The 12,048-nt window shown below is 30.3% G+C and overlaps 1 non-coding gene across 1 annotated transcript; it reads right to left on the bottom strand.

Moving 5' to 3' along the window:
• Nucleotides 1-4,198: 4,198 nt before the first annotated feature.
• On the bottom strand, nt 4,199-6,511 carry LOC105318073 (uncharacterized). The gene is made up of 4 exons (XR_010710355.1): nt 6,379-6,511; nt 5,618-5,703; nt 5,429-5,522; nt 4,199-4,449 (listed from the first exon to the last, which is right to left on the bottom strand). It is a non-coding gene; the product is annotated as an uncharacterized protein (transcript).
• Between the last annotated feature and the right edge of the window lie 5,537 nt (nt 6,512-12,048).

The raw sequence follows: 12,048 nt of genomic DNA, 5'->3' as shown, positions 1-12,048 counted from the left end.
GCAAGCTTCATGTTCATGGTTACGTTGTTTTGTAAATTTTTGAATATCGAAACCTTTTCATTCTTAAACTTATATAAAGTGTATTTGTGTGTTTATATATAAAATTAATAAGCGTGTTTGTAACATTATCACTTTTTAAAGTTTGAAAAGAAATAATGGAATAGGACATATAACGTTACATTTTTAACCAATCATTTTGATTCGGACTTTAGTGCTCTTGTTTAATACAAATATCCTACATAGTAGTTATAACCTGTTTATTAAAAAAAACAGAATGTAAAATCCATACATTTGATTTTAACGAATGAAATTTAAAATGACTCAGTATTTGTGAACGAAACGAAAACTGGAAAAGAAGAAAAATGGAAACTACGAGGATCAATAAAAAGACATGAAGACTTTCGCCCAGCTATGTTATTTAACGTCAAATTGTTACTAAATTAAGTAGAAATAATGTAGCAATTGTTTCAAACAATTTAAAATTTAAAAAGTTCATATATTCCTTTATTTCTAAAAAGTATTCAGAATCTAATCCTGCAAAAATGGGGTCAAGGCGCAGGGTCAAACTTTGTGTTCTGTAAGCAATAAACCTCAATCATGCTTTGGTAATCACAACTCTACTGTACCTTTGTTGTTGAATATCAATAACACATGTAAGCCTTCAGACTTTGATATCTTCTGGATATGATACTCAACTCGAAGTCCAGTACTTCTTTGAACAATAGTTTATTAATCGTGATCGTATAGTTAAGATTACAACAATCTAAAGCAGCCCAAACCAAGAGTCTGCTCAATCTCATTTCATATGGGTATATATAAGGTTTTACTTATGATGGACAGTTTTGACTAGATCGGCCCATATACGACAATCATGAGTGAACATTTAGTGTTCAAAATTAAAATTAATATTTTATTCCTAAATGAAACAACATTATTCCTACATAACAAAACCGTCAAAACTGCCAATCAAAGAGTCTGGATGCAGGATGTGAGTCTCCGAGTCCTGGGTCTCGGAGTCCCCCACCTAGTATGAGGCATCACTTACTCATAATACGTTCATTCATACATAGCATAAAAGGTTACAAAGGTTAATATATAGAATACACAATACACGACTCAATATAGAGTACCAGAGCTATCGTTGCAGACACAGAATCGCCAAATATGACACTTGTTTTTAAACTCTCAATTTGGATATTATTATGCCCGTATTATTCGCCTGGTTTTATAACATCATTTAGGAATACTACGCAGTGCTACAAGATTCACAGAGTTTATTCTATTAATTATCCTTAGCACCATTCAGTGCACAGCACCTAGGTACACTCAAATATCATAGTGACCATTATTTAATACTAGCAATTTAAGTTCATAGCATGGCTATCTGTTTACACACAGCAGCAGTTTACACTGTGTATAGAATTTAAAAAACTCATGTAAATATATGGTCCTTGTAGTTGTGTTTCGATAATTTGAGTCGATTTACAATACCATGTACTTACAGCAGAGAAGTTGGTGCAATTGTACTCAAAAAATTTTCAAATGTTTATCGAATCGCTTATGTCTTATTTACAATGGCATGAGTTATCATAAATTACAACGCACGGATGCAACAGCATGATTTACCGAGCACTACTTATCTTTAAAACAGGCTAATTAGCAACTGGTCTACGTGTGGCCTTATATTCATATTGTCATCAGATGGAAAAAGATCTTGGTTGTTCTTGTGTTTTTGTTAACGTTTTCATTCAACAACGCACAATACTTTGTGTGTTTTTGACAATTAATGATTTTTTTGTGGTTTACAACGTGTTTACTGGATGGTACCTCTGCTGGCAACGTGGAAAACGTGGCATATTTCTGGCCCTATATTCAAGATAGATTATTTCAAAACGCAAGAAAATATGTCTACATAGTAAGGAGATAATTATATCTGCATGGAAGTTACAAATCGTTAAAGAAAACTGATTTTTATATTGAAAAATTCACTTACTTACACCCGTATCTGACATCATAAATGCAAGATGCAACATTATTATGGCAACATGCGAATTATTCATGTTGACATGCAACTTATCAGGCATGTAGCATGAAAGGGGGCAGCGGTACCGCCCCCTCCCATTTTTTTCTGGCAGACAATATTTTTTAACTATCCATATCAAAATAATTGTCATAGAGTTGCCCCACTCCAACTTTTTTGGAGCATGTAAAGGAAGGATATTAATAGTGAAATTAAAGTTATCGGTACACTTCTTCACCCCCATTCCCTGCCCCCGGCCACGGATTAAGAATTTCATGAATTTGGGAAGTTGGCTATATTTTGTTTGCTTGTCAACGTTTCTTGATAAATCTTCCACATACTTCAAAGACGATTCTACATGCCTGCTTATTTATGTTAACATGCAAGTTAATTAGGTTAATTAAATTAACTTGCAATATATATGTCATTATGCGAATTAATTATGTGAACATGCGGCTCTTGAGACATCTATGTCAACACGTGAGATAATTATGTTGACATGCGATTAATTTATGTCGACATGCGACATAAATAAGTCGCATATCAACATTTATATTTTTACATGTTAACATAATTAGCAAGCATGTTGACATAATTAAGTCGCATGTCGACATAAATGTGTTGCATGTCTACATAGTTATCTCGCATATCAACATAAATAAGTCACAAGTTGTCGTAATTATGTTACATCTTGCATCTATCTATGATGTCAGTTACCGGCATTTGTAAGTTGTTTTATTCATATATAACTCAGAATTTTTAAAAAGGATTTGTAACTTGCATGTCGACGTAATTATCTTGCATGTAGACATGATCATCTTGCATGTAGACGTAATTGTCTTGCATATTGACATAATTTTCTTGCATTTTATTTCGAAATAATTTGTCGTGCATGTAGAGGGCAGATATATGCAGGAAATCAGGTTTCAACCTTAATCAAATAAACGAACAGAAAGAATCCAAAAGTTTGTCTTCAAATGCAAATTAATTCTTACAATTTTTTATGATTATGAGCAAAGAAAACTTTGATTTGAATTTTTTAATTGATTTTGTATAATTTGTTAATTTTTTTTTTATGTTTTTCAAATCATGAGAGTTTTATTCTATTGCTACAAAATTTTGAGATCGTTTGTGCCGGAAATGACGTCTTTCTTTCATACAAACTGTCATTTTTTTTCTCTTTCTCTCATTTAAAAATTTCATTCCTAATTTGGATGTGTTCCTCAGCCCTTGGTATTTAAACCAATTTTGGGAATTTTAAAAATCCACTCAAAAGTTATGTCAGAAATATAACAACTGTTTGCTCGGCATTTCCTCATAAAAAAATCTATATTGGATCACCTGCCACCCTACATATCTAACAGGTATCTAGTCAATTTATTTATATACATGTTTGCAGTTAATTGTTTTGGTATGCTTAAGATCTAGAACAGAAATTATATACTTTTTTGTAAAGGGTTTTGGGGGCATTAAAAGGGGACAGCGGGTTTTTTGAATTGTTGTTTGAATCTTTTTTTGTTTTGTTTTTTCGTTTTTTTTTTTTTTTTTTTCTTTTTTCTTTTGTTTATGTTTTTGTTTTTTGTTTTTTGGAGGGGGGGGGGGTATAAATAAAATTGATATGTTGATACATGTAGTAGCTGTACTGTGGTTTCATTCAGTTGTCTTCAAAAGTGGTTAAGGTCAAGGTCAAGTAAATGATTTAAGTGTGTCTGTATAATGTTGAATTTATTCTGACGTTAAATTGATTTGACATATTTTTCCTTTAAAGTATGACTGTAAGGTTATAATATAAAAATGATAAAAATTTCAAAAAAGTTATCAGGAATATTCTCTAAATTTTTAAGGAGACAGCATAATGATGAAAAGAAATTTCGTTAGTCCCGTATCCTAAGTAATTAGGAAAAATAAGTCAGTTTTGAGAAAACTCACTCGACCAAAATAGATTATCGGAAACACTCGCCGGCACGATATTGTGTGCACATGGGCACTTTTGATAAAGTCTTTAAATGTTAAGTATTTTTTGTTAACTGTTCCCAGCTGTATATCGCTGAAGCTCCAAAATTAGTGATCGTATCAAGCATTTCAGAGTGCATGATACTTTAACAACTTTATCAACTACAAACTTCAATAAGTTCTTAATTTCACACAGACAAACCGGAAGAGAAGATTACAGCTTCATTGTGATTTCTCATTTTATTTTTCGCAAATGTAACCACCATTGTAATTGTCACAAAAGACGCTGTGAAATCTGTAGTGTTCACCTGCAAAAAAGAACATGCAATCCTGCGTATTACTGTCAATTCCATTTGGTTCGCCGTTGCCAAATGCGAAATATGACATTTTGATCATAGTTCCATTCTTGATCCACCTCCAATCCCCTCCTGCTTTTCTCCTGTTGATATTTCTTCCTCCAACAAAGAAGTGGAGACCTGTGTTATTGAATTATGTACAATAAGAATTTTATGGTAAAATCTGTAATAAATGTAAAATTTTGAATTTCCAGTTTTTATTGAAGAATATATATTCTTTTATCACAAATAATTGATACATGTATATCAAACATAGTATACAGGCTCTCATGATTTGGTTAATGATTTTTTTTTTATCCAACGAATTTTGTGGGTTTTTTTTATCCCATAGCATTGGTACATGACATGTTTACCCTGTCTTTTAGTTGAACTTTGATCTTTTAAACATTATGTACATGTAGTTGTGAACCACACAACACATTTACTGCGAGTCATCAACAATATTATGCTCCAAAAAAAATTTCCTAACCAAAACACACAAAGATTTCATTTTTGAACATATTCTAATCAATTTAAGCAGAACGTTTACAAAACATCGTTAAATGACTAACAATCATAACGCTTGACTTTTCGAACTGCATTACTTTTTTATCTTTCTATCAAGCCAGTGCCGAATATTTTACGGTTTTATTTTTGATACCCAGTTTGAGTCGGATTGTTGGACATAAACAATTTTTTATCGAAAGTGTTACCCTTTACAAGGTTTGGATCTACCCTGTTGTATTTATTGTCGGGCTTGTGATATAAATTGTTTCGAAACGCGGTGTCGTTTTGAGTATAAAGTGGAGGATCCATCTTTCAGATGATAAGGGTACTGAACATTGAATTTTTGATAGTATATTTGTAAAAACTGCTTAAGTTGTTCATTGATTTTAATATTTTTGGATTGCAATTTGCATAATTTTTTGGTAACTTCTAACTACGTAGTGTTTAAGTATGACGTTACGTGGCGTATGGATACACAATGTAACATAAATATTACATGGATAATATCCACCGAACAATGAGCTAAATGTGTTATAGAATTCCTCTATATTCTAAATCTAAAACATATCAAAGATGAAAACAATTTGGTAACAGTCATATTTGTTTTTCATACCCGAATTCATTTTCTTTAACTTTTGTTTCATCAGCATGGCTTCCTCCAATGTCTCAAAGTTGGCGAGGTAACCTCCGATGTTGATACAACGTGCCTTTGTATGAAGCAGAGAGTAAACAAAACATGATATATATAATCAATGTATTATATTTAGGTGTACAGTTTCCATGACAATAATTATTTACTTACAAAGGCCTCATCTCCCCATACTTGGTCTCTGCTGATGTAATAACAACTGTTTGCAAATCTGTGGAATGGGGGTTTGCATGCTTTATCTGTAAAATGAAACACTAGATGACACTGCTTACATTCAAAGTCTGTAAGTTTCATTGAAAATCAACAACTTTTTTATTCATTAAAATTCGGCGCTTCAACGATTTAAAAAAACTCTTTTGAAGCGATTTGTGGAAGATGTGAAGACGTACCAACCATTATTTATATCCCGATTTACATCCAAATATGTTTACTTATCTTATTTTATACTTATTATAAGTATACGTAATAAAAAAGTTATATGGACATTAACATGCACTCTTTTTTCTATGCTATTAAATGGACAGGAAACATTAGGTCACTTTGGATTATCATGTCTTTTCATCACCAACTTTTTTAAAATATCAATTTAGAATTATTTGTTTCTTTAAATCATTATTTCAACTTGGTTTTTTAATAATGATTGTGAGGCTTTTCATGAAACTGCTATAATATGGACACATTTAAATTGAAAGATGTATTTTTTTTTACAATCATAATTTAAAATTTTTAAAAAGAAACGGATCTAAGTTATTTAAAATAACATTTTCCAACGGAAAGCCTATAATTTATATTGCAATTCATAAAGCGGGACAATAAGTCTATCGGATTTAATCACTTTTTAATGCACTCGATTTTGAAAGAGTTTTTTTTTTTATATCAGAGGTCTTTAGTGCTGGGGAAACATAGGCACTTACTTGTATTTTTGTTGTCTGAGCAATCTGAAAAGCATACAACGCAACACAAACAGAAAACGTAGTATCCGAGATGCATGGTGCTCGTCCACTGTCCTTATGATTTGTCATCAGATATACACCTTTATTTATATATGTTTAATGGCTGAAATTCAATATGATAGAACACGACTCCAGGTGATAACACGCAATAAACTCATTATAATGTTAGGGTCTTTAGGTACACTGTTTCATTTTAGATTGGGTAAGCTAAAAACATAAAAATTATTACATAAGGAAGACCTGGCTCCAGGATCATGAAGCAAACTTAGACTGAAGTCAACAATTGTAAACTGTCTTAATGTCTCTTGATTGAAATTGCCGACAATATAGAAATACAGTTAAAAGTGTCTTAATACAAAGTTGTCGATTATAACTTTCAATCGTCATAATATGATAAACAATCATTTTAACACTGACTGAAATTTTGACTTTAGTCTGATATTGCTTTATGATCTTGAGGAAACAATTCATTCAAGTTCAATATTAATTTGATGATTCATTATCCCAAAACGATATTTATTATTATTTGAGGTCCTTGTAAATTGTGTGTATTTTTGTTATTTTTTAAGATGCTATATCAATAATTTGTAAATTTAATCAAAGTCACATCGTCAGACTTTGAAACGATGCCTTCTCTGGTTTTCATTAATTTATATCTTCGATCACTCAACTGTGCGGCGTTTAGTAACTCTTAGAATTTTTTTATGATTCTTTTTATATAAAAATCGAGTGATAACCGCTCTGCACTAACAATATCTTTAATATTTTGAAATTATTCGTTCACGTAAATGGACCGTTATGTTTGAAAATGGGTCTTTTGATCTTTTATTGAAGGTCTCAGTTTGATGTAATATATCGAGTGCCTTTAATTGAATTGTGAACAGGAACATATTACTTTTGTATATATTTATACAGGTACATGTAGTTCAAAAGTGCTACCTTAATTGTACGAATACGATAACTTTCAGTTCTTCTTTTAAACTTAAAGACTCAAAAGAGTTAAAAAGCTCTTGAAGACACTCCAAAAAGGTGGGCTACAGTCTATTGTTTTATTTCATAAGTCCGAATTTTAAAATAATGTGTTTGTTTGATAGCACTAGTGAATAATAGTTCTGTTTTAGTAATATAGCCTAAAGTAAATAAACACTTATAATACTCTGATGTAACTTTAATCAGTTACATGGAGAACGATAGAATTATCTATGCTGTAGATATACATAAATATGTGAACAATAGGACAGCCGCAGAAAATAAAGGATAAAAAACTTTGTGGGTCGATTTACAACACCATCAACAAAATTTATACTCACATACTTACAGCATAGAAATTGGCGTAATTGTACTCGCAAATTTTCAAAAGTTTATTGAATCGCATCTGTTATAGTCATCGTAATTTACAACGCATGGATTGCAACAATATGGTTTACCTTGCATTGGTTGTCATAAAAAGGACCAATTAGGAGCTGTTCTGTATAGGGATCAATTTTGATTAAATAAAACTTACGTGTTATGATTAAGTTCCAGTTTAAATGCAAAGGAATTATTAAAGTTTATCGATCTATATTTATGAACAAACAAAAACTTTTATCAAAATTTCTCAATTTGATTTTGTATAACATGTTCATTTTTTAATATTTCTAAAACTAGGAGAGTTTGGTTTTCATGCTACGAAATAGACTAGTTATAAATAGTCTAGTCATGGAAATGCAACAGAAATAGTTTTATAAAATATGGAACATGGCTCCAGGTAATAACTCGCAATAAACTCATTAACATTGAGGTCGTTAAGTATACTGTTTCATTTTAGATTATCTAAGCTATAAATTAACATTAAAAAGGTGGGTTTTTTTAATTCATTAAGAAACAATACATTCAAGTTACATTTTTTTAAAAATATTTTACCATCCAAAAAATAAATTATTATTAATGGTGTTTATGAATTGCATGTATGTTTTTGATGTTTTAAAAAATACTTTATCAATAATCTGTAAATTTAATCTAAAATCACATCGTCAGACTTTCAAACGATGCCTTCTCTGGTTTTTCTTGAATTTATATCTTCAATCACTCAACTGTGCGGCGTTTAATTAGTAACTCTTAGAGATTTTTTATGATTCTGTTTATCTAAAAATCGAGCGGTAACCGCTCTGCACTAACAATATCTTTAATATTTTGAATTATTCGTTCACGTAAATGGACTGTTATCTTTGAAAATGGGTCTTTTGATCTATTATAGAAGGTCCGAGTTTGATGTAATATATCGATTGCATTAAATGAATTGTGAACAGCAACAAATTACATTTGTATATATTTATGTAGGTTGCTCAAAAGTGCTACGTTGTAGGAATACGATAACTTTCAGTTCTTCTTTTAAACTTTAAGACTTAAAAGAGTTAAAAAGTTCTTGAATACACTCCAATAAGGTGGGCTACAGTCTATTGTTTCACTTCATAAGTCGGTATTTTAAAAAAATCGTGGTTAATATTTTTATACACTTATGTTTGATAGTAATAGTTCTATTTTTTAGTAATATATCATAAAGTAAATAAACACTTATATTACTTTGATGTAACTTTAAACAGTAACATGGAGAACATTGAACTTATCTGTGCTGTAGATTGACATAAATATGTGAACAATAAGACAGCTGCAGAAAATAAAGGATAAAAAACTAAATTTGTGGGTCGATTTACAACACCATCAACACAATTTATACTTACAGCATAGAAATTGTCGTAATTGTACTCGAAAATTTTCTAATGTTTATTGAATCGCACCTGTTTAAGTTACAATGGAAAAAGTAATCGTTATTTACAACACATGGATTGGACCAATTAGCAAATGTTCTGTATAGGAATAAATATTGATTATATAAACTTACGTGTTATCATTTCAGTTTAAATGTAAGGAAATTATTACAATTCATAAATATCTATGTTTATGAACAAACAAAATCTTTAATCCAAATTTCTCAATTTGATTCTGTATAAGATGTTCATTTTTCAATATCTCTTAAACTAGGAGAGTTTGGTTTTCATGCGACGAAATATGCTAGTTATAAATAGTCTAGTCATGAAAATGCGACAGAAAAAGTTTTGTGGAAAAAGGTCTACTACCCACATAATATAAATAGTAAAAATTTACAAAATTTGGCTTGGCAAAATCAAGTTAAGGTATATAATTTTTCTATGTAAACTTCTATGTAAAAAGTTTTCAAACTTTGGTTGATATTTTAGTACATTTTTCTACGTAGAAATTGGTACAGAATTGCTTTATAGACCTATAAAAACATTCCCATACTAAAGAGAAACCTTTGTTACATATAGGTACCAGGCTTGGGGTAATGCTAAATGTAATGGTAATGCATTGCAGTGCATTACATGTTTTCAAAGTAATGCTAGTAACTTGTTATACCACAAAATTGGCATTACAAGTAATGGTAATGTAACTAATTACTTTCTAAAATCTAGTGTTATGCTGGCATTACTTGGCATTACTTTGTATTACTATGCTTAAGCTTATTTATGCATGTTCACTTTTAAAAATGTGATGAATAAATGAATAGTTGAAATTGAATTTGATTAAATTTATGTTTGGAGAAAAAAGAAATAATTCTTGAGATAAAAATGTTTTAGTTGTATTATTAAAAAAGAATTTTGAAAAATTCATTTTTGAATTGTTAATACATGTATTACTAAATATAACAGCACAATTTCATAACATGTTTAAGAGTGTTGTTATTAAGAGTTTTTAATTATTTAAACAATTTACTCCAATTAGTTTGCACTTCAATAAGAAATGTGTCAACAACACACTATGACCCCAGGATAATTTAAGTATCAAAACAATGTATTGTTATAAGAAGTGCTAAAGTCTCTCTCTCTCTCTCTCTCTCTCTCTCTCTCTCTCTCTCTCTCTCTCTCTCTCTCTCTCTCTCTCTCTCTCTCTCTCTCTTGTATATTAAGTACACTGTACATTAGTTTGGACAGATAGAAAATACAAGATTCATGTATTTTTTTTCTATTATTGCACTTAATATATCCTAAGATAAAGATCGTCAAACAGTGCTTTTCAGTCCAAGCTTCGACTGATCCTGTAAAACATTTATTTAGTATAGCTTGGAAGATTTTCAAACTAACAGGATGCAGTTAAAAGATAAACCCTTTGAAACTTCGATAATAAAGTGCAAGAGCAATCTTTTGTCTTAAAGTGTCCTCAGTAGAAAGAAATACGATTAAAACACCGTATCTTAAGAAATATAACTGGGAAAAACCATCTGTTTATGAATGAATACAATTAAGTGTCCAACATTATAAAGATTTGGGTAATCTGGGGAAATATCTCTATTTAGCTTTTAATAACCGCAACATTATTCCATAAATTGTTTTTTGTTATGCATGTATTTCTGTGTCTCTATTTCGTATCCTATATTGTATCATGCCAAATGTCTATAAATATGATTTTACATATATAATACGTATATATTGTTCATAATGCCACAAGATGATTATATATTGAGCAAATAAAGAATGACTCTTGTAAAGTCATTGAATTTGAACCTGATACTGAGCATGAACCTGTAGATATGTTAAAGAGTGTAATGTTTTATATTTGAAACATTTGCAAAAATCTTTATTAATTTTGCTTTTTTAAAACGAAGTAATGGTAATGGTAATGCATTACTTTACTCATGTAATGGTAATGTAATGCATTACTTCAAGAAAATCAAGTAATGGTAATGTTAATTGAATGCCCAAATTCATGAAGTAATGGTAATGTAATGCATTACTTTACAATGTAATTTACAAGCCTGATAGGGACAAACATCCAGAATACATGCCATTACAGTGGTATTCCTCGCTTTGCAGTAATGAAATTTTGATAGAAGATGTTAAAAAATAGGCCAATTGCAGGGTTTATCTTTAGAATCTTTTTTCCACTGATTAATTTCAAATTGACATTATCAGCGCCAATTAATCTGTTAACTGGCAATGTTTTGAATACAGATCAAATAACCTTGAATATTATTGGTTTTTCCCCTGATCATCAAGACACGTTTATTTTATATTTACAGAGTTGTGTCCCTTTTGTGAAAGTGGTTTGTAGATAAGAAAATTAGATGATGCCAATATTAATTGCTTTCATTTTATCAGATTTCTTAGATTTCTTTAATAAGAAGTTTGTATGTACTTGATTTAATTTTCAAAAAAAAAAAGTTGATATTAGTTCGGGGTAAGCAATTGTTTCTTCATAAACTAGAAAACATAATTGTAGACTTCAAGCATTTAAATTCTGATTTACATGTATACAATATGCACCACTTGGAACATGCACCTTCGATAAGTGTAGAAAAAGCACTTAACTTATAAGCACGAACCTAGATTTTGGAGAAAAGACGTTTTTAAAAGAGTTCAATGACATTATAAAATATTTCACAAAACGAGACTGCATTCAAACTGATCATAACTTATGAACAAGCATTTTCAAGATTTATAGTTATAAAATATGTACACTGTAACAGCCGAACTTACGAAACTACATATCGCACACAAGTTCATTTGTTTTCTATGAGTCGAGATATATAAAGTTACGGTAAAATTTCGTCTGAGAAGATGGATGGATGGATGCATA

This window comes from Magallana gigas, chromosome 2 (assembly GCF_963853765.1).
Source record: "Magallana gigas chromosome 2, xbMagGiga1.1, whole genome shotgun sequence".
NCBI lineage: Eukaryota > Metazoa > Mollusca > Bivalvia > Ostreida > Ostreidae > Magallana > Magallana gigas.
The sequence above is the reverse complement of the archived record's forward strand: the minus strand, read 5'-3'. Positions and strand labels throughout refer to the sequence as shown.